Source organism: Protopterus annectens, chromosome 2.part2, assembly GCF_019279795.1.
Source record: "Protopterus annectens isolate FY-2018-M chromosome 2.part2, PAN1.0, whole genome shotgun sequence".
NCBI lineage: Eukaryota > Metazoa > Chordata > Ceratodontiformes > Protopteridae > Protopterus > Protopterus annectens.
The window spans coordinates 900,494,071-900,519,082 of NC_056730.1; the positions used below are offsets into that span (position 1 = coordinate 900,494,071).

The 25,012-nt window shown below is 38.7% G+C and overlaps 1 protein-coding gene across 2 annotated transcripts in view; it reads left to right on the plus strand.

The window, feature by feature from the left end:
• LRRC2 (leucine rich repeat containing 2) overlaps positions 1 to 25,012 on the plus strand; it is a 1,468,862-nt gene that overhangs the window by 1,406,857 nt on the left and 36,993 nt on the right. The gene's annotated exons all lie outside the window — the stretch shown is intronic.

Genomic DNA, 25,012 nt, shown 5'->3' on the forward strand with positions numbered 1-25,012 from the left:
TTTAGGTTGAGAGGGAAGCATAGCTTATATGTACCACGGTAAGATACTTCTGTGGCGGGTTCATAGCATTCAATATAGTGTGTGTGTCTGGCACCGTCGGTACCCTAGGTATTATTACATGATTGACAGCTTGTAAATCCTGTACCATCCGCCATTCCCCCTTTGCTTTTCTATCAGAAGATACAGGGGTATTGCATGGTGAATAGTGATTACTTTGTAGATGGGGAATTCCCTCTGTGACTTTACAGATATCTTCTGGTGTCCACGGCCTATACACTACAGGTGTTGGGTCCTGGCCTTCCTGTCCTGCATGAGGGTTCGGTACTTCAATTAATTGACAGATATCCTCACTCTGCTCTAGTGACTGTCTTCTTACTTGAGTGTCCCTAGGTATGTTACGAGTTCGGGATGTGGTTTCAATAGCTTCTCTTACATTTGGTCATTGTGATACCTCTGTTGCCACAGGATAACGTGGGGGGGACAAGCCTGTCCTCCCGCTTCATATCCTGGATGTGGTATCGGAGGTGGTAGGGGGGTGGGGGGGGGTCTGTCGCTACTACTGTATTATTATCTTCTTTGTGTACGTATGATGCTTTCGCATTTCTAGTGTTCTGTTCCCTTCGGTTCACTACCTCAATCCACCTATGTGCTTGATGGATACCCAATTGTCGCTGTTTTTTCGCCTGCACATCTTAGGGTTGCCACCTTTTCAAATGCAGAAAGTGTGACATTAGTGTTAGGAACGTGTACTTTGGCAGGGCAAAACATACCCACGGCCAATACTAAGGGCAGCAATTCACTTTTTGCCAGGAGAGCAACCTATTCTTGTAGCATTTTAGTTGCTTATTCCGTTTATTATGATATTTTGGTGTTTCAGATACAAAACTACTGTTTTATGCTACGATTTAAGGTGATATCTGAGAAATCTTTGTCCTAAGATATCAGGACATTTGCCATTTGTTCAGTTTGTTTGCAGGACACAACTGGCCAAAGAGGGACTGTCCCTCACAAAGTGGGACAGGTGGTTACCCTAGAACAGCTGCATCACATTTTCAGTGATTCCAATGTTTCAGTAACGATATTTTGTCTAATATACCATCAATGTCATATTTATTACCCCATTTTGCAGAATATCTCACATTATGAGCTCTCTGCAATTGCATATACTTCACGTCACCCGTCAAACGCGGATCACATGATCTGTTTGTGCACTAATCTCCCATATCCTCTACATGACTGTTACGTAACCCTTCTCTCGTACCACGTGGTATCTCCTTCCCTGTACCCACTGTAGTGTCTACAATGACTATTTACTCTACTCTGTGTTCCCCTGATCTATGTCCAGATTTAAAACTACTTGGATTGGTCTTCGACCTGCTATCACAACTGTTAAGAGAAACACAATGTAGTCTGGTCCCTGATCTACAATAGAGACAAAGAGGCAAACCCTCCTTACCTGAGCCTCCTGTTTATGACTGCACGTTTTCTTCTTGGGATCCAGTTTTCCGCTTTTCAGCCACAGATCAGACAGTGGACAGCCTCTTTACACACAACAATTCAGTCGGAGGTCTTTTCACTCCAGAAGAACCATTTAGGCAAATTCTCCTGCGCAGATGTCTAACCACCCATGCACTCTGACCTGTAGCTTACCAAGAGAATTCCGGATGACAAGGACCACAATGTCAAATAAGTTGTTAAAACCAAACTGTTGAAATCAGTAGGCTTTTCTAGGTGACAGTCAATAACACAGGAAGCTCGGGTCCACAACGTTTTAGTAGTGTACACAGGCAGGCAAAATAATATACAGTCCAAGTATGAGAGTTTTGTCTGACTGTATACAGTAAGCAATTTCTTTATATAGTGTTTACAATCAGCTTTTGCCCACCTTACTGACGTGGTCGGTCACAGGGCATTTCCATCACTATGGTCCGCAATGTTCTATACATACGTGGGTGCTGCGGTCATGGTTTTGAAATGTTTTCCCATGGGAATAACACAGCCTTGCAAGGCACCTGGTCAATTACAGTGTCCTTCTGTGATTGTAGATGTTTCAAGGACCCTGGACTGTTCCGATACAATAGTCAGTTAATTTCTTAATATGTTCCTTTGTCTCTCTGGTAAGGAGTTGTACTCTATCTTCGATAGAGCTCACAAGGCCATCCTCCTCAGGGGAAGGGAGGATGTTATGCATGTACATACATTTATTTTTCTGTAACCCAGCAGATAATTAATGCTGAGAGACATGGGCCTACTGTACCGGTTACTGCCAGGGTCAGAGTTCGATCACACAGCAGCTACGCTTCACCAATTACATGCATGATCATTTTTACTGCCATATTGTACGGTACAATTCAATGCATTCTATTGTATTTTGCTTCTAAACTGGCACTTCATATGTGTTTCTATATATATTTTTCTAACAACATCCATCCGGCCATATGCATGTTGTTCCGTCCTTTACCTTGCCCGTGTGTATTTGGCCATCCGGAAACGCTACTCTCCACATGTGATGTCCCACCTTCCCCTTCTGTGCCTGTGGCACCCTGTTAGGACGTCCTGTTTGGTAGGCACATGTTCCGCTATATGTGTTTGACTTCTCTGCATAGCTAATCATCGATGCGGTGGTTCACCAACCCGACTTGTCCACATGTGTACAGTTATGTGCACCGTGGCGTGTGCACACCTATATGGTTTGGACGGGTACATACCACATGCGGGATGTACACATTCTGCAGACACATTCACATGCAGCCATTTCCATATCTATACCTGAGGTGGGTTGGTGACATGTGGGGTACATATTTGCCCGCGTGGCACTGCCTAACACAATACTTCTTACCACATTTCAGGTATGCCCATTGTGTGTAGGTGTGTAGCTGCACAAGGATGCTAGCTGGTTTGGGTGCACAGGCGTACATGGGTGGGACTTACATGCTACAATGGGGCTATTGTGTATTACATCTGCATGCATGGGTTCTGCTTCTGGATATTACACTTAGACATACGCCGTCCTGTGTATGCGACAAACACGTTGCTGGGTGTGGGACATGTTGCTATGCACATGTTTGCCTGTGTTTAGGTATCTTGGTTCCTTCCTGTTGTTATGTCGACACAGCTACCCGGCTGTGTACTCTCACTACTGCTTGTGACCATTATGGTTGACACCTTTTCCAATGCCCATAGTGGGACATCTTTTGTGGAAACATCGGATTTTGCAGGACAACACATACCCACAGCAAGTGGAGTTGACAGAACTTCACTTGTTTGCCATAATATACACTTATTCTGTTAGCATTTGGGTTCCTTATTCAGTTTCTTATGCCATGTATGTGTTTCATATACAAAATATATGTTTTATGCTACTATTACAGGTATATTGCGGGAATATTTTTGCCAAGAAATCTCAGGTCATTTCCCATTTTTTCAAGTTTTGCCGGGACACAACTGTCCAATGAGGGACTGTCCATTGCAAATTGGGACAGCTGGTAACCCTGGTGACCATGCCCATGTCGCTACTGGGGTTGCCACCTTTTCCAGTGGCCAAGGTGGGACATTTTCGGGACTCACATCAGATTTTACAGGCCGACACATACCCACCGTCACTATATAGCATATAACTTCACTTGTTTGCCTAAATGAAAGCTTATTGTTGTAGCAGTTTGGTTGCTTATTCTGTTTCTTGTGACATTTAGGTATTTCAGTTACGGAAATAACCATTTCATGCAACCATTACATTAAATACGGGATATCATTATGTCCTACGATCTTAGCACATTTGCCGTTTTTAATTTTTTTTTCGGAACACAACTGCCCATGGAGGGACTGCCCCTCGCAAAGTGGGACAGGTGGTAACCTTAGTCGCTACTCCTATGTCAGTGCGGCACGCTGACATGCTGCGGTACACCTTCTCTGGGTATGCCCGCTGACGGTGCATTGCGGGACAAACATGGTGTTACGCGTATCCTTTGTTCCTTGGACGGGTACACTTAGGGCTTCGTGGGTTGTATTTGCTTCTCCATGTTGTTGGGACGGGTACTATGTTGCATACTCTACGTGCGTTTCATTCTGCACGGGCCCTAGCTGCTGCCATTACTATTATGGGCGGACTGTGGCAGTCAGCACATTAGGTTGCTCATCGCCTGCCGGCTTAGCCACGCCTCCGGACACATCCTACTTGGGCTCGCTCACGTACACTACGCACGTGTCTGTGGTTGCGGCGCGCTCTCATTACTATGTATATGGAGCTACTACGCCGACTATTCACTGCACCGCCGGCGCAGGCCTTACACCGGCCTTGCGCCGAGCTTCATGAATCCCGGGGATTGTTTAACATATGTATTAGTTAATTTTATTAGACATTTAGCAATACCCACAGGATATTATGTAATGGAAGGAGGATATATAACGTGTGGCTTTGAAGGTTAATGAAATTCTGAAAAAGTCTTTGCATGTAGCAGACAAAACATTTTGTATTATCCAATTGTGTGGTGTAAAATAAAGTTTGGATATTTTAGGTTTATTCCTCAGCTAGTTACAGTTCTTTACCATTAGTGCCATTGCTGGGTTTAAGGGTTGCACTATTTCCACTCATTTTTTTATTCAAAGACTATATAGTACAAAGATAAAAACAAGCATGGAGTGAATGATTAAATAAAGGGGGTCAGTGGAGGGGAATGTGTCTTAATTCTACATTTTCAACTAAACTGATAAAATTTCGAATTTTTGCATGTGGATATTTACATAAATATACTTGGTTTAATTTCTTCAAGTTTTTTGGGTTTCTAATACCATGATGAGAATGGAACCTATGATTACAGTTAAAGTTCATGAAATTAGTACTGTTTCAGTCTTTGATGTTAGCCAACAGTGCTCTACTCATCATCTGCCATCTGCCCAAAATTGCCTCCTTCTGTAATTCATCTGGAGTTACATGTATTGGTAGCATACCTAAGTATGACTGTAAATTCATTTTTATTATATCTGTTGCTCCTACTACATTGGAACTGTGTGTTATCTTTCTTCCACATTACTCTCATTTTTGCTTGCAAATCCTGGTATTTTATGACTTTGTATCTCTTTGTATATTAGACACTGTAATCACTGAGTGTAGCAATTTCAAGGCTCAGTGCTGTTTTTCTGTCTTTTTTCATGGACTACTATATCCAGTTGCATTGCAACTATTTTTTGAACTGTTGGTAATTGATGATTTCATGTGATATAAACTTCATCATTCTCTATAAAGCTTTGTGGTTCATGTTTCCAATGCTTCTAAGCTACTTCTATATTATAGTTTTAGCATAATCCCCAATGCAGCAGACACCACATTATTGTGACTTCCAGTATACAGGCCCTCTGCCATGAGTATATCACTCCCAGCACCAAGATTTGCAACTGTTTCCAGTTCTGTTTTATATAAACTGCATTTATTTGTTTCTGTCACCTGTTCAATGGACTTTGTAAACCAATGTGTATGTAGTCAACTATCCGGGGCTGCCATTATTAGCCATAACCATTCCTGTGTCAAATCTTGGTCATTATGAAGTTGTTCCAGGAGATCTCTGTGTTTGCTATTGTATTTATGGATTTACAATTTTCTTTCCTTCTCATCTCATTCCTTCTTTTATTTTGTAACAAAATCCATTGCTGTCTGATTTCTATCTACTTTTGTTGTGATTTCCATTCCTGCGTGATACTGAAATGCTTCTGCTAAACTAAGCAAAAACAATGTCATCTTAAATGTTTTCTCCTCATGTTTGAAAACTTTCCGTATGTTTGGATCTGATGAGGTCAGCAGATATGTATGCAGTCACATAGCTGTAGATCTATGCATGTAATCAATTTTGAGGAGGCCCATACCTCCTTCAGAACAAGGAATATATAATCTTGGTATACGCTGATTTTTTTAAATATCATTTGATAACCATGAAACATTTTTTCTTCCCAAATGATCCAAAACATTTAGGGCCCAGTCAATCACCCTACAACAGTATGTTAGAACAGGAAGAGGAACTTGATTTGTAGCTTGGACTTTATTCCTAGATGTCAAGGTAGTTTTCAATATTAGTTTTAGTCTTCTAAAGTCTTCCTCACTGAGTTTTATATTCATTTGTTCATGTTTGGTTGTCGTTCCTTCATCTATTCCCAAATATTTATACACTCCTCCTGCTCAAATTTCTTTATATTACATATCTGTCCTAAGGTTGGTATTTTCTTGATGCTGCAGCTTTCCTGTTTTTTAAATGTAACTTTTGCACATTTAACAAGACCAAATGTCATTTTTATATAATCTGAGAAAGTTTTAACCATTTGTAGTTGTAGTTTCAACTCCTCATCTGGTGAACTGTACAGTTTTATGTCAACCACAAAAGGTAGATGAGAAGTCTTTAAACAAGGTTAGTCTCTGGAACCCAAATAATAGCCATGCCTAAACTGCTAAGTACACATCTTAATACTTTAAGGGCTAGACAAAATAGCAGAAGCGAGAAAGAATCTCTCCGGAATATCCCTTTTTGAATTTTTATCCCATGAATAATTATTTGACCTTTGTCATGTCTCAGCTGCAATGTGGGCTGCCACTGTTTTATGGTCACTATAATGTTATTGATCAATATAGTGCATATATTATACATCTGTAAGCATTTCTTTATCCATGAATGTAGGATGCTGTAAAATGCTTTTTTGTAATCTGTCCATACCATACTTAAATTTCTCCCCCATTTATAATTCTCCATTATGGCTTTATTTAGCAATAAATGATCCTTGTTCCCTAAAACTTTCTTTTGTTACCTTATATACCTCCATAACTGATTTTTCTCTAAATGACTATAAACTCAGTCTACATCAATTCCAGTAAATAGTTTGTACATTGTCAGAAAGCAAGTAATTGTTCTATAGTTCTTATCTTGCAAGTTTAGTCTTAAGGATGAGTATCATTTTTCCTGTTGTTAACCAGGTTGGTGTCTGTTTGTAGTGTTTATATGAATAATTCTTACTCAGGGCCAAATCTTTGTGTAAAGATGTTAATAACTTTTGCTAGAGGTTAGGTACTGCATCTGGCCTGGGTGTTTCCAGTTAGGAGTTTTACTTAATTTTGTCTCAATGTCTCTGGCCATTACTTCATCTAATTTTATATCCTCTACATTAGATCGCCTTATTGTTTCTTTAAGTCTTCTCTCCATTCAGTATATTTGCTATGTTTGACAGAGTCTTCATAAATATTTCCCCAAAATGTATCTATTTTTTTTTTGGTGCTTCTATTCCTTTTGCTTTCTTTCCTGGTTCTCTATAAAATCTTTTTGGATCATCAATGAATTTCTTATCTTGTACTTTTCCTTTATATTTATCTCAGAATAATGATCCACCAAAACAATAAACAAACAAAAACACAAACCTGAAATAACAAAGAAACTCAAACAGTATGTGTTGTGAGAGCTTTTGTTCCTCCTTTATTACAATGGAATTTCATCAGACTAAAAGGCTTTATATTTGTAAGTCTTTTTCAAAAAAAAAAAAATTCTAATTAAGAATTAAAGGTACATTCATTAAAAAATAGGATTCTATTATGTCGAAATAATAATAATATACTTCAACAGTATAATAAAAAACAACCAATACATGTTAAAAACATTAAATATAAAATTATGCAACAGATGTTCATAGGTTGCCTGCTCTCAAACTTAGTAAACTGGTGAGCAATATTCTGTCATTAATACCTGGAGGCTGTGCTGCATTAAGTAATACCTGGCAGTGTACTTTGCTAGAGTCTAAAATAGCTGACCAGATACCTCTCCTTGGATCATGATTAATCTTTTCTGGTGACACTGCATGACCAGGGCTTAGAAATGTTTATGAAGGCATTGGCTGTTGATACTGAGTTCAACCACAGTACTATTAACAATCTGTCTACCCTCACGGAACTAGTATTAAAAAACAATTTTGTTTTCTTTGAGGGAGAATTGTTTAAATGAACTAGAGGTGTGGCTATAGGAGCATCTGCCTCACCTGTGTTTGCTAATATAGTTTTTTGTTGCTGGGAAGGAAGGTTTATTTTCAGTTCCAACTTTATGCAATATATTTATAAATACTTTTGATACCTGAATGATATTTTAATATCAAGAAACTATCATCCAATTTTATGTGTGTGTGTTTAAATATATATATATATATATATATATATATATATATATATTTATATATATATATATATATATATATATATGTATATATATATATATATATATATATATATATATATATATATAGGGCAGGACAGTGGTACAACAGTTAACATTGTCACCTCATAGCAAGAGATTCTCCAGTTCAATTTTCAACTGGGGTGTCTGCTGTGCGGAGTCAGCATGTCATCCCTGCAGCTGCATGTGTTTCCTCCAGGTACTCCAGTTTCCACCCACATTCCAAAGATATGCATCTGGAGCATTTCTATCTGGGTCTCTGCTGAAAATAGGTTCTGTCCTAGTCAGACTTTCCCAGTCAGCTAATGCTAAATAAATAAATAAATAAATATAAATAGATAGATAGATATGCATATAAATATCGACCCCTACCCTTCTTTCAATAAGTGCATTGGGATAGTTCACATCCACCTGAGTTACCACCAGCTCAAGCAGAAGGAGTCTTAGTTAACCATCTCATATAAAGGAAAGCGCACTCATATATATATATATATATATATATATATATATATATATATATATATATATAGATATATATATATATATATATATATATATATATATATATATATATGGCAGGACAGTGGTACAACAGTTAACATTGTCGCCTCATAGCAAGAGATTCTCCAGTTCGATTTTCAACTGGGGTGTCTGCTGTGCGGAGTCAGCATGTCATCCCTGCAGCTGCATGTGTTTCCTCCAGGTACTCCAGTTTCCACCCACATTCCAAAGATATGCATCTGGAGCATTTCTATCTGGGTCTCTGCTGAAAATAGGTTCTGTCCTAGTCAGACTTTCCCAGTCAGCTAATGCTAAATAAATAAATAAATAAATATAAATAGATAGATAGATATGCATATAAATATCGACCCCTACCCTTCTTTCAATAAGTGCATTGGGATAGTTCACATCCACCTGAGCTACCACCAGCTCAATCAGAAGGAGTCTTAGTTAACCATCTCATGTAAAGGAAAGCGCACTCAGGAATGGAGCACCTGCCCCCCTCCCCCCCCCACACACACACACTTATACTGTACTGCAGTGTCAGTACTGAACATCAATCCAACTTCCTGGTGTGGGAAAAGAACCTATAGCCTTCTGATTTTTCAGCAGCAATGGCAAGCGTGATACTTGTTGAGCTACTGATACTGCATAATGTTTTTCAATGGTATCTAAGAACTGTTAAGACACTTAGTCTGCATATTTCCCTGTTTAATAAGTTAGTAATGCTACTTGATGAATATCTTGTTTTTCACCCTTTTTGAGAATTGCTTTGGGTTTACCCATGCATTCTTGAAATCTTTTACTGCTTTTGAACCTACTCACTCTCCAGGAAGGCTGTTCTAATCATCCACCATGTTTCTTTTAAAAATATATCCTTTCATTTTCTCTGAGCAGCTGTACTACATTTCACTGACTTACAGTCCAGTGAATATATATTCCTTAAGGCTGTAACACCAAAGAATTGTCATCAAGTAAGTTTGTAAACTAGTTCTTAATTTAAACACTGTATTAATCACACAACAGGCAATGGGAGAATCAGCAGAACAGTACCTTTCAGCAATTATCTTACTTAATGTAACTCCAGTCTGTCCACCATATCTGACAGTAATACAGTCACGTTAATAACTACCCCCTCCTATTTTTGGAACACTTTTGTTTGTACCAGTATTTGCGTATATTGTATCACTGCTCAGGATTCTGTCAGTGGATAAGAACATACATGTGCTGTCTCTGAGTATTCCCTGTCAGTTTCACTAACTACCCTTTTACTCTTGTATTGCATCTTGTGTCAGTTACTCCAGTGATGTTTTCCCTATTTGTTCTGTTATGCAGCAGTCTCTGTTTTGATTGAACTGTTCCTTTTCACTTATTTATATATCTAAGTTCTGTTGCCTTCTTATTACTACATGCTGCAAATGTTTGAAATACAAATGTTTTTAATTTACTGAGAAATTGCTGCAAGTTTGCAGTATGCCATAACCAAATTACCTTTGATAAACTGGATAATATATGGGCTTTGACTTACAGTAAAGCTTTGTTTGGTACATATGGGTTGCCAAGCCAACCTAGCAAACCTCAAGAATAAAAGCTTTGAGATTTACTGCCCTCACATAACTGCAAGAAGTGGAATGTTTGTTTAGTAAAGTGCCAGTATTGTCCTTCCCAATTTACTTATGCATTATAGCCAGGGCTTTCAAGTGTATCTAAGAATGTAAGTAGACAGTAAACACTCTGAAGGTGTTGTGTGTCTGCATATATGTAAGCAGTGGTTGCTTAATTCATCATTTAACTAGTTTCCCTCCAGTATAGTAATAAAGCTAAACAAATGCAGCTTAGTTACTCGTGTGTTTTTTTATTGTTCACTAGCATTTTTGCCATGTTTGAGATATCAAACACCTGTCAGAGATTTGTGCTGAATGAGATATTTTTATCTTGCTATCCACTACATGCAATTTGTTTAGAGTTAGCTAATTCTCAGTATCAGAAAAAGAAGATGAGGGTTGCATTGTAATAAAATGAAAACAGGACAAAGAGCAAAGTAATAGACATTCATCTGTGTTTTGAGTTATCCTGACATTGTTGCCTTACTTTCTTGTCTTTGATGCTAAAATAATGTGACAGTATAATAAAATATTTCACACATTTAATTGACAAGTGCTGATCTCACCAAATATATAAGTGAAGCACTGCCTTGGCTGCCTCATGTTTGCACTGTTGATTAAATGCAGTAATATGGTTGGAGGCAAAGCTACATTTATATTTATCATGTACTATATAGAACCATGGTATAGAAATTAATAATTTTGACTGACAGTAGTCCATTAAAATCAATTATGAGTATGAGTTTCATTTCTGCTTCATTTTCCATGAGTATCCTGCATGACAATGAACAGAAGTTGTGTTTTTGCTAAATATTAACATACCAATCTGAGTCCTTCTTAGTGAATAAACCAGTAAGAAGAGCTCCAGCAGGTAAATATCTGATCTAATAACTAAAAGAAATTCTCAAACAACAAAATACTAGTTCAAACAAACATAAAATGCACTTTAATACTCCAAATATAATGACCCAAATCAGTACATGCTTGAGAATATTTTTCTTGACTCTCAATTTCCTTTTTTGTTTGATGATGTAAAGTACGTTCTTCCATTCGAGGCCGGGAGAAGATATTGCCTTTTTAAAAAAACCTGCATGTCTCTTTGCAGTTTCCTTTTCTTCACAGCTTTGAGACACTGTTCAAAGCTCATAACAGGAGCCATAAAATCATCTATTTAATGTAAATTATGTTGGCATTTTTAATAAGGATGATCAACAATTTGATGAACTATTTGAGACTACAGTCTGTCAATATTTTCTTAAAGTTGTGCTTTAACAAAATATACTCACAACTAAAGTTTATATTTAACAGGTGTCATTTCCGTAAACATTCTGGGTAAGATTCTCATACATCCTTCTGAGGGAATCTGAGTATTATTTTCACATCTGATATACAGCATCATGCAAGATACAGAATAAATGTATTTTTGGATTGTTTGTTTCTTTGGTGCCTGTATTGTGCCACACACACTAAGGACCTTTTGACCTTTTGTCCATACTAGCACTCAAGAAGAACCTATGCGTCCACTTTAATAATGCTATCCCTATCTGTTGAAAGTCTTGTACACAATCATTTTATATTTTTTTCTATTACAGACAGCACTTCCTTACATTGCTCATAACTCCACATTGGTTCTAGCTTCTCAGTCTGATGTGCATATGCGCACACATATTAGCTACTGTTGCCTCCAACTGATTCATGGCCCATTTTCTTCTCCTTCCAACCCATCCCTAGCCACTCCCAGCAGGCTTACGTTTATACTTACTTTAACTCCAACCTCAAAATATCTGCTCCACAGCACAACTACAACATTCCATAAAAAAGCACTTTGAAGAAAGAAAAGTGTTAATTGATATTCACAGTAACTTACAATAAAAGATCAGGTTCATTACAGATTGCATATTCTGCCACTTGCTATAGTGCTGTGTATTACCTTAGACATCATCATTGTTGTACAAGGCACTAAAAAACTGAATGCAGACTTAAATACTCTAGAATACATTTTCCTTGCACTCTCATAATATTTTAAAACACAAGCCTACCCAGATATAGTCGAACAAAGCTATTTATACTTTTAATCCCCACACTATTTTTCAGCTTGTAAGGAAAAAGGAATTACAAATTATTATCTCTGTATCACGACAAATCCATCTTCTACAACTCAGTCATATTATCAAAATAATTTAATTCCAAAAAACCATGAATGAAGAACAAAACCAAAAAAAAATATCCACAACAAATAGCCAGTATTCATAATGGCACAGGATTTAATACACAGAACTCTAGCGTCTCAGCTCACAAACCTTTTCGGAGATAACACACATAAAAAACAATACCAATTTATATTACTAGCAATTAACAATAAATAATAATTATCCGATAAAAAACAAGTATTCAAAAGACACTTGTACAGGAAGCATTTCCAGTTACATTCCCTATTTAAGCCAGTAGGTGTCATAGTACTTTACTTTAAAATAAAAGCAGTTTCCTTACATAATAATTTATTCTTTAAACAAGTTGCATTTTCAGCTACAATATGTTCTAAACCCAACCTTTTAAATCTGTATAAATCCCCCCAGGAACATTATTAAAATGTCAAGCTACTGGGCTTTCCAGTTTGGTATTTCTAATAAACCTTATGTGTTCCTATAACCTAATCTTGAAAGTTCTTTTACTCTCACCAATATAAAACAGGTTACAGGAACACTTTAGTGCATAAACCACCCCCTTCTGTGTTACATGTATACTCCGCCACCAGATTTAATCTCACACCATTAATACTTTCAAAAGATTTAACCACATGGGGGCATACAGAACAACGACCACAAGCCCATGTTCCAAGATTACACACTTTATTATTACATCCTACTTTGAGTACACAAAATGTATTATGACTCAACAGAGCCTTTATATTTCAAACCCTCTTAAAAGAATATATCTTTGAAAAATTATTCTTTGTACCACAGTTTCTATAAAATTAATTGGGGGCAAAATATTTATTCCTCTCATGCTTATACCCATACATACAGTATGAGGCTTGAATTTTGACTCTGCCATATGCCCTGCGTATTTCATAGCTCCCTTTCTCATCTGTATTTCTTTTTTTACCACATCCTCACTTTATTTACCATTTTCTGCCCTTTTATTGGACTTGGACTTACAATTAATATTTCCCAATTTCTAACTCATTAGATAATTTCTTTAACTGTATACTTGTGGTTTTACTTAGTTTGCATAAATCTGCAGCTTTTGATAAGGTCAGGTCTGCTTCTCTTAAAAGCCTACCCATAATTTGATTATTTCATATATAATAAACTATTCTGTCTTTTATTAATTTATTAATGACCCATGTAGCTCTGCAGATCCACAACATTTAATTCAGTTTTTCAATGCAGTAATGTCCACAGTCAATGAAGGACATTTTGCCTTTATAAAAAAATAATGGCGAATAGCAAGTACTTCATGGCTCACTCACTGTCTTACAAGTCACTTCTGGCTTCTAGAATGTCTCCACAGACAGCCACTGCTACTTGAAAAGTTTTCAAAGGGAAAGAGGTCAACAGAAGCTTGTTGCCAGGGCTTTCTTCCTTACCATGTATGCACACACTCACCTAGGCTCATTGCATTTCCTGATCTGATGCTATTTAATCTTTTTTGCTCTTCTAGAAACGTGAAACATTATTCAAGGCTTCTATTTCAGTATAGAAATATCAACCATTTTAACATTTAGGCTTTTTGGCAGCTCTACTCACAGTAAGGAATGCATCAAATGTTTGGATCCAAAGCTTCCATCCATTTTTCTTCTAAATTGCCTTATAGTGGGAGAATTCCCAATGGTTATTTTTGGACCATGTCTAACTGCATGTCATAATTTTGTACTTACAAATATATAAAATGAAAAATGAATTTATTTTGTCACTTCTTTATCTATGCAGTTTTGACACTATGGAACACTTGTTTTATTTGTGAGAATGCTGAGTAAAAACACAAAAACTGTGGATACATTGCCAGACCCCCACCCCAAGGTATTTACTCTTTATATTTTAAGACGTGCATGAAAAATACTGCTAAAACTCAAACAGAGCTATGCTACTGAAAGAGCTGAATTCCACCAGTAAAATGTAAATTCAACTTTATTAAAATAATCCAAATGTAAAATAAGCACTTTCATCCAATTCGTATTGGAATTCATCAGATAAGTAAAACATACAAAAAAAAAAAACAATATTCCATGGTCATTTTTTGTTGGGTGTTACGAACTGAACAAGCTTTAATATAGGTACTTTTGAGCAATTTAACGTTTTTGCACTTAAAGATTTTATAGGGGAGGTGGGTGTTGTCTGCCTGAACCAATCACATTTATCAGATTTATTGCAATGGTATTTAAATGTGTCGTTTTGTGTTTTTACTTATCTGATGAAGTCCAAAGCTAATTGGTTGAAAGTGCTTATTTTACCTTTGGATTATTATAATAAAGGTGTTTAATTTACATTTTACTGGTGGAATTCAGTTCCTTCAGCACCACAGCACTGTTTGAGTTTTAGCACTCTTTATAGTTTGTAAATGTGTATTATAAAGTGGCTTGGAAGAAGGAATAGATAAAGGGACTTCAGTGCCAAAAAATGCCCCTGAGATCTAGGGCACTGAAATGAAGCTCAGTTTCCTGTGATAACCAGGAACTTTTCCCTGTTCTGCTCTGATACAGTCCCAGCACCCTAAGGAAACCACATCAGTTGTCAGAACACACACTGGCTGTGAGCTGGAATGCATTTTTTCCTTAGTTAGATTAGGGGAGTGAAGCTAGTGTTGCAGACATTACCTACACTTCAGTGAGGCTGTGACCCATCATGATAATGGATTCTTGTGCCTTTGCCACTGGAGATGGAGAGATCATTGTAAAAGTAAGGAACCACAGTAACAACCATGTATCTGTGTAATATGTGGATACTATAAGCTGTGGCTCCTTGAGCCTGTAGCACTTGCTTGATTAAGATTTGGATGGTTTGGAGCTTTGTGTGGTACAGAAAAGCATTTTCTGATTAGTGTCTAAAATGTATCATTAATAAGTAAAGCACTGACTGGGGGTTTACTATGATTTGCACTCACTGAAGGTGATTCCTGGCATATGAAATGGTCTAGTCAGACACTGGGTTTGTGTTATCAGCAGCCAATGAGTTGGTTCATCTAGGAACCAATAATCGAGTTATAGCAGCAGCTTTGTTATTTGCAGTGTTTGGTGAGCTGCAATTACTGCCATACAATTTGTAACTTCCTGGAGGTTATGGTAAAATTGAAAGGTAGACTTCAAAATTGGTAGCGACTGGCTCCAAATCTGGATTGACAATACCTTCTTGATTCCTGGAGAATAATTATGAGTAGGTATTCATCCTCAAGGTGTAGGGAGCATTTTGAGTAACCTCTGTCTAGGTAGGAAAGGAACGGATTACTTACAGTATAGCTGTGCAGATGGTTCTGTTGTGTAAATTATGATTTGGATCAGAGAAAGAGGTTGGTGAAGAAGAAGTGGGATTGTTAAAGAGATGAAGAAAGTAGACAAGAGTATAAGGAGATGAGATGCATGGCAAAGAGAGAGGTGGCGAAGGCTAAGGATAAGGCGTATGAAGAGTTGTATAAAAGGTTGGACACTAAGGAGGGAGAAAAGGACCTGTACTGATTGGCTAGACAGAGGGACCGAGCTAGTAAAGATGTGCAGCAGGTAAGGGTGATAAAGGATAATGAGGGAAACATAGTCACAAGTGAGGAGAGTGTGTTGAGGAGATGGAAAGAGTACTTTAAGGGGTTGATGAATGAAGAGAATGAGAGGGAGAGAAGGTTGGATGATGTGCAGATAGTGAATCATGAAGTGCAGTGGATTAGTAAGGAGGAAGTAAGGATAGCTATGAAGAAGATGAGGAACGGAAAGACTGTTGGTCCAGATGACATACTTGTGGAAGCATGGAGGTGTTTAGGTGAAATGGCAGTGGAGTTTTTAACTAGATTGTTTAATGAAATCTTGGAAAGTGAGAGGATGCCTGAGGAATGGAGAAAAAGTGTTTTGGTACCGATTTTTAAGAATAAGGGTGATGTGCAGAGCTGTAGTAACTACAGAGGGATTAAGCTGATCAGTCACAGCATGAAGTTATGGGAAAGAGTAGTGGAAGCTAGGTTAAGAAGGGAAGTGATGATTAGTGATCAGCAGTATGGTTTCATGCAAGGAAAGAGCACTACAGATGCGATGTTTGCTCTGAGAGTGTTGATGGAGAAATACAGAGAAGGTCAGAAGGAGTTGCATTGTGTCTTTGTGGATTTAGAGAAAGCATATGACATGGTGCCTAGAGAGGAGTTGTGGTATTGTATGAGGAAGTCGGGAGTGTCAGAGAAGTATGTAAGAGTGGTACAGGATATGTACGAGGGTAATGTGACAGCGGTGAGGAGTCTGCAGTGGGAGTGACGGATGCGTTTAAGGTGGAGGTGGGATTACATCAAGGATCATCTCTGAGCCCTTTCTTATTTGCAATGGTGATGGACAGGTTGACAGACGACATCAGACAGGAGTCCCCGTGGACTATGATGTTTGCAGATGACATTGTGATCTGTAGTGAGAGTAGGGAACAGGTGAAGGAGACCCTGGAGAGGTGGAGATATGCTCTAGAGAGAAGAGGAATGAAGGTCAGCAGGACTAAGACAGAATATATGTGTGTGAATGAGAGGGAGGATAGAGAAATGGTGAGGATGCAGGGAGTAGAGGTGGTGAAGGTGGATGAGTTTAAGTACTTGGGATCAACAGTTCAGAGTAATGGTGAGTGTGGAAGAGAGGTGAAGAAGAGAGTACAGGCAGGATGGAGTGGGTGGAGAAGAGTGTCAGGAGTTATTTGTGACAGACGAGTACCAGTAAGAGTGAAAGGGAAGGTCTACAAGAGGGCAGTGAGACCAGCTATGTTATATGGGTTGGTAACAGTGGCACTGACAAAAAGGCAGGAGTCAGAGCTTGACTTGGCAGAGTTGAAGATGTTAAGATTTGCACTGGGTGTGACGAGGATGGACAGGATTAGGAATAAGTATATTAGAGGGTCAGCCCAGGTTGGAAGGTTTGGAGACAAAGCCAGAGAGGCAAGATTATGTTGGTTCGGACATGTGCTGAGGAGGGATGCAGAGTATATTGGAAAAAAGATGCTAAGGATGAAGCTGCCAGGTAAGAGGAAAACAGGGAGGCCTAAGATAAGTTTATGGATGTGGTGAGAGAGGACATGCAGGTGGTTGGTGTGACAGAGCAAGATGCAGAGGACAGGAAGAAATGGAAACAGTTGATCTGCTGTGGCGACCCCTAACGGAGCAGCCGAAAGAAGAAGAAGAAGATCAGAGTGGTCTAGTATAAACTTAGGATCCTGAGTATTTTTGGCACGAAAATGAACATTATGTAGAAGCCCTGGCCTCCTTTTCTGGTTGGAGGTCTCTCTTCCTTTGGAGGGAGTTTATCTCCTGAACTACTGCTTTTCTATTATAGGGAAGGATGTCTGACAGTATTCTTTTTGGATGAGGGAACTTCATGAATTAAATAGTTTTATGTCTGAATGTTGTCTCTTACTAATCATACCTGGTGATGTAGAACTATTGGAATAGCTACAGGGGCAAACTTCCCCCAACTGCCTCTAGAGGGAAGAAGTCAGAAAAAATTGAAATATTTCAGGGACACTGCTGACTTCTCAAGAATGATCCACTACCACCCCCCATGGAGTGACTATTTACTGTTAAAGGGGTCCCTTATCACAGTCCTTCTGATTTCCTCCTGGCAAGGGTTCTATTGTCTACAACAGAGTCATATCTGATTTTGGCTCCTTTATATTCTTGATGACATCATTCAATAAGGATGGAATTCTATCCCCACAGCTGTGAGGATCTTACCCTGCTCTTCTATGTTTTTAGGTACGTTTCTACTTCCTTGACATGCAGAAGGTGATCTGCGAAGAGGGAATTCATAAAGAGCTTATCAAAACAATCGTGTGCTGGATTGTAATTTATTGATCTTTACTGTTATAAAGAGGTGCGATTGCAGAAGCTACTGCACACATTTGCATGGGATCTAAAGGAATTCCATCTTTGGTGTCACTTTAACAGCTGATATGGTCAGAGCAACAACTTTATTCTACTTATTTTAATATTTAGTTGTATAGAGTTAGTGTGGTTTTTCTCACAGATGCTGATTTAAAATCTCTTTGAATTCTGTGGAAACTGATTTTGATTATCATTTTCTTTTACAATTCTATATTTATTTGCAGCTGAAAATGGATTCCTTAAATGAATAATTTCCTAAAGGATGAGGATCTTGTACAGTGTACTAAATGCAATGTATATTTAAAGTTAGCACCAGATAACACTGGTGATCCCTGTTCCTTGTGTCAAAAATTAGATGATTTGCTTACCTTTATAAGTAGTAAGTCTACACGTACTAATGACAATTGTGCAATTGGCTGAACTTGCAGAACTGTTGTTACATATATAAATGACTAGGCTGAGGAGACAAATAATGTTAGGCACAGAGCAAATAGAACACATTTAGGAAACAAAGTGTCTGTTGTCAGTAATGATAAACCCCCTGTTGAACAAGATAATACTACTGACAACTTTGGAGTTCTGGATACAAGTATTCAACAATCTGAGGATTCAGAACATATTAAAAAAAAATAAAAAAAGAATGAAAGGACAAAGTTCATAACAAATAACAAGGAAGAAAATGAAACTGTTTAAATATCACTAAAGCAAAGAGAATACATATGAAAAAGGGTATTGCTTTGTTATGCAACACACAGATTAAAGGGAATGATAACACATTTCTACTAAAAAACCTTCAGTCTACAGAAGAGGGTATCATTTTTCCAAAAGAGAATGTAGAAAAAAGAGGCAAGGGGCAGGTAAAAGGGAAGAAATCAAAATTGAACATGGAAGAATTGAACAGCATTAATGTAAGAAAAAAAAAAGAGAAGAAAGACAGAAGTTGACAATATGGCTCAAGCTGTGGAGGTACAAAGTCACCTGGATGAGAACTGTGTGTGTTAAATGAAAACAGTGGGATTAATAAGACTAAGGGTGGTGAAGATCATTCCTTTGTAATAAATGATAGAGCAGATTCATAGGTTCATAGGTGTGTACTAGGCTAACAACTACAAGGACCTTTTTAAGGCTAGCAATACATCCCAAATCACTAACAAGTTATAGTACCCTTGATAAGTGTAAGTAAGGGCTTCGGGGATGAAACATTGACAAGCATGGGGCTGCGAGATGAACCATTTGCAGGCTGTTTGTGTCCATTAGAGACATAGGCACCAAACCAGGGATGAATTTCCTGTTCCCTAATCCAAGTGTTCAAGTTACATTTCAATTGGGTTTAGAGAGGAACTCTGCTTCTCATGAATGGGGAGCTTGTTCCAGAGAAGGAATAATCTCTGGGATACATATCTGTCTCTCCAGCACATCCTATTTATATCATAAGCAAGGTTTAAGTCTTTTGAATGAGTAATTCTGGTGATGTTTATTTTGTGGATGGGCAGGAGGTTCATCAGGGTGGTTTCTGATAATGCCTTGTATGTCAGGTACAGATCTCCCCTCAACAGCCTTTACAAGATAGAATTATAGGGATAGGGTTTTGAGGTGATCTGCATGGGACATGCTACTTACACCCTGTAGTCTTTTAGTGATGAACCTCTGTGGATGTTCCAATTGTTAGATGTGCCTGGTTAAGTACATACAAAGGGGTGCTTTACTCAGTAATAGGTCTCATGAATGCCAAATAGTTTCATAGGTTCATAGGAAATTACTAGGCTAATGGCTCAAGAGCCCTTACAAGCCTAGCCAATTTTACCCAATTTTCTGTCCCTTGGGGAAAGATAACAAGGGTCAGGAAGCAGAGTTTTGACTATTTTTACAGCCTGCTTCTGTCCACAAGGGACATGTGAACCACTCCAGGAGTGAATTTGAGACTTCCCACCCATCAGTCCAGATTGCGGGTTCAGGCACCTAGGCAGCAAGACATTTCCCTGTGGTACATTTGACTGAGGACACATGGCTGAAGTGACAGCTGCAGAGAAATATGGCTGTTTGCAAATTCCCTGTGGGCAAAGAGAAAAATGTGTAGCCATGCCCACAACTTCAAGAACCAAAGTCACAGGGGGAAAACAATGTCCATGGTCCCCAAGGGAACATGAGATAGCAGGCAATATGGCAGGCATCAGCAGCAGGCTGGATGGGGGGCATGTCAGTGGCAGTACAAATGCAGTGCACAATGGGCAGTACCTTTATAATCGGTGTGTGTGGACCATTACCCCCTTTACGTTCTCTAGGGAACATTACTTAAAATGCATACTGGAGCATAAATGTGACTACAGTAGCCTGCAGGATTTCCTCCATGCTGTAGCACACTTCTACATGTTGTAGTTATGCAAGTATGTACTCTACACTGAGCACAACACTCACTACTTATTCTGCCTCCATGAATTTGGTTATTAAAGCTGTGAGCATGGCAATATGTGCATCTCTTTGCCCACAGGAAATTTGCAAACAACCATATTTCTCTGCAGCTGACTGTCACTTTAGCCATGTGTCCCCAGTCAAATGTACCACAGGGAAATGTCTTGCTACCTAGGTGCCTGAACCCCCAGATTGCGCTTGAAAAAGAAAACTTCCAAGACGGCTGCACATTGAGTAACAGCTTATTTCTAGCTCTCCCGGTTTAAAAACAGAAACGTAGTAGAGAACGTCAATAGACCTGTCTTTATGGGTAAATTTCAGTAACTGGCTAGTAAGTGCACTGCCTGAATGCCAGGAATAAAGAAATACAAAAGACCTGGAAAACAATTGGCAACAAAAAGTGAGAAAGAAACACTGACTGGAGAAAGTTCTGGAGCTGTTCAGCAAAAAGCAATGCAACCTTCAGACATGACTTCCAGTAACCTACAGGAAGATATAAGACAACTGCATACAGACCTGGTTAAAATGAACAAAACATTCATGGAGTATATCAACACAAACAACAAAAGGCTGGAAAAATGGAAGAAGCTTTAAACAGCTATTTGGATGAGATGATAAAGCTGCAAATGTCTGAGGTCGAAATAAAGAAAAGGCTGACTGAATATGAGACTACTCGGGAAGATATGTTTAAAAAAATAATAGAATTAGAGGACAGAGCATGTAGGGAAAACCTGAGATTTCCAGCTTTACAGAGAAGCTGGAAGGAACAGACTGCATTACTTTTATGAAAGCACAAATAAGCAACTGGACTATATTCCAAAGCAGGAGATGTTAGTTGAAAGAGCACATCATGTGTATGCTCCAAACCTGGCTAAAAGAAAGGAACCTAGATCTTTAATAGTAAAGACACAGTCCTACCAGCAGAAGGAGATGATTCTGACAAAATTATGGCAGAAGGGCAAAGTACTAAACGTGGTAGACAGCGGAGTGTTTGTGGAGAATGATTACTCATTGCACACCAGACAGAAGAGGAGCAAATTTATTTCACTATTCAGGGAATGTTGAGCTGTAGATGTGAGCTTCAAGCTGCTGTATCTGGCTGTCTTCAAGGTATTCTTCCCTAGAGAGGCAAAATCATTTTTTGATGAAGTACATGCTAAGGAGGAAATACAAATGTTTGTCCAACAAAAAGTAAGCTGTGAAACAGAAGGTGATTCTGCTTCTTGTTCTTCTGACAATAAAGACCACAGAGGGACTGTACCTGTAAAACCTTTTCAAAATTTTCAATGGAAAATGTTGGAGAGAAGGAAGGGAGCATGAGAGTTGACTAGCAGAATTGAGAGTACGTTGGAAATGAAGCAGAGCCAGGATTTTGGGGGTGAATAGTAATAAAACCAGTACCTTATATGGGATTACAATGCAACTATTATATTTGTGAAATATGATAGAAGAAGAAAATCTGGAAATATTGGACTTTTTCAGAATTTGTTGGACTTGGGGACTCTAAAGCATATGCCCTACTTAATGTCATTAATGTTCGGAATAGTGCCTTATGGAGGGGAAGAGGAGGGAGAAAGTTAACAGATTGTGCTTGAAGATGGTCAGGGAAAGGTTCTGCTTCATGTGAATAGGAAGCCTATTCCAGAGGAGGGGCAATCTCTTGGACACATACTTGTCTCTCCAGCATGATCTATTCATATCAGAGATCAGGTTTAGATATTTGGATCGGGTAACACTCATGCAGTTAGTTTTGCAAATATATAACATTTCCATCAGGGCTGGGTTAGAAACTACCTTGTAGGTCAGTCACAGATCACCCCTTAGTAATCGGTAGGAAATTGAATACAGTGATAGGGCTTTTAATCGGTCCACATATGACATGTTGGTTATACCCTGTATTTTTTGGTGACAAACCTCTGAGGATGCTTCAACTGTTGAAGGTGCCTGGTGAGATATAAGCCAACGGGTACATTGTACCCAATTATTGGTCTGATGAGGGCTGAGTACTGTAGTACCATGACATCCTTAGATCTGGATGCCATACCCTTACTTATAAGCTGAGCCACATAGAAGGATTTTCATACCACCGTGGACACATGGTGGTTAAAGTTCAGATTATTATCTATTCAAGTACCCAGATTTCTCACCACTGGGTCCACTCTTATGGGGGTGCTATCAATGTTGTAATTTGCAAGTGTATTTGATTTCCCAACAAGTACTATTATGTACTTCTTCACATTTAGTCTGTGGCCATGACTATGACATCAATCATTAGTCTGTGTCAGACCTTTCTGTAGGACATCAACATCATTTAGGGAGTCAGTGATTGCCCCCAGCATGCAGTCATCAGCAAACCTGGTCAGCCAAAGTCGATATACATTTGCCTTGACATCTGAGAATCTATATTTCAAACAGGAAGGGGCCCAGTACTGAGCCATGTGGTACTCCAATGGTGACTGGCTTCTTGCTGGATGTGGATTCCCACACTCTAACAACATGTGTTCCATCCATGAGCCATTTGGCTATCCATCTGGTGACATAGAGGTTTATGCCCAATTTTGTGAGTACAGTGGAACAATGATCTTCTTGACCTAGATGCCATGCCTTTGTTTATAAGTTGTAGAATGTAGTATGATTTCTTCACTATTGTGCACATGATGATTAAAGGCTAGATTACTGTCTACATGTGTCCCCAAGTCTCTGGCTACTGGGTCGACTCTTAGGGGTGTGTTATCAATATGATAGTTACCAGGGGTGGATGACTTCCCAAAGAATACTATTATGCATTTATTGGCATTTGCTTTCAGTTCATGGCTCTGACAGAAGGTATTTGTCCGTGTCATCCCTTCCTGAAAAACATTTGTGTTGGTGGAGTTTCTATGACTTCAGAGAAGTAAATGCCAAAAGGAGTAGTCCCAGGATCAATCTCTGGGGGACTCCGCTTGTGACTGGCCTTTTTGCAGACATGGACACTACAATTCTAACTTCTTTGGTCCTGTCTGTGAGCCAGCTGGCTATACACTGGTGACATAAGGGTTTATACCTAACCTCTTGAGTTTATCAACAAAGCTTCAGTGGGGTATTGTGTCAAATGTTCCCTAGTGACAGGAGGGGAGAGAAGGGTAAAGTTAGACTGTCAGTAGGTTTGCTATATCTGCTGGCTCAGTAGAGGTGGCTGCACTATCAATGAACTTTGCACACAACTGTGTATTGGTTCTGAGGCTACAGACAGCTAAAGATGCCTTGTCATTGTCCTTGGCCCAGGAGGCCAAATTTACCTCAAATTTGACTTTGGTAGATTTGATTTATCCCCTGAGCTGTTTGCTTAGTTGGATGAGAGTATTTGTATCTTACTGGGTGCTATGCCTCTCAACTTTTGCCATGATTGTCTTCCTTCTGTTATTACAGCTATTACTGTTGTGATTCTACCATGGTGGCTTATTTTTTGTGTTATTTCTGAACTTTTTACTGGTGAGTACAGCTGCCTCTGTGCTGCTATTAACATGCTTATATAGGGTTTCTGTGAAGAGTTCCATATAGGCAACAGTGTTTTCAGGGTTTATCAGGAATTGAAATGTTGCCAGGTTATCACTTAATAGTAGAAAGTTAGCCTTAGAGTAGTTGCTGAACATTCTAGGGCTAGCTGGGGTTCCAGGTTTTATTTTTACTTCAAAGGAGACTGTTTTGTGGTCTAACCTTATCAGAGAAGACATTATATTAGAGGGTATGCATAACTCTCTCATTTTAGTGAGTACCACATCCAGTATGTTTGCACCATGGTTGGCATATTGACAATCTGGTCCAGGGATTTTCTGTTTATAAAATCCAGGAATCTCTGTGCCTGCACGTTTGGTATTGTATGTGATTCTCAGTTAAAAGTGGGTTAATTAAAGTTGCCCTTGAATATGGTATTGGGTTGGATGGTGAGACTTTCCAATAAGCTTAAATATATGCTTTAGGTTTCCTGGGTCATAGCCGGGGACCTATAGCTTGCAATGAAGTGATATTGTGATTTTGCCTGTAGTGATCTGAACATGGAGAAAACTCAAGTGCACTGCCCTGTTTGACCAGCCTCAAGGTATATATGTATATATATATATATATATTTTTTTTTATGTAAATTGAGACACCTCCACCTTTGGTCCCTGTCTGTGTAGTAGCTGGTCATAATGTGTGGAAGGTATTATAGCCTTGCACTGCTAGAGTGCTCTCCTTGGCTTTAAACCATGTCTCAGTGACTGCACAGATGTCAGCATT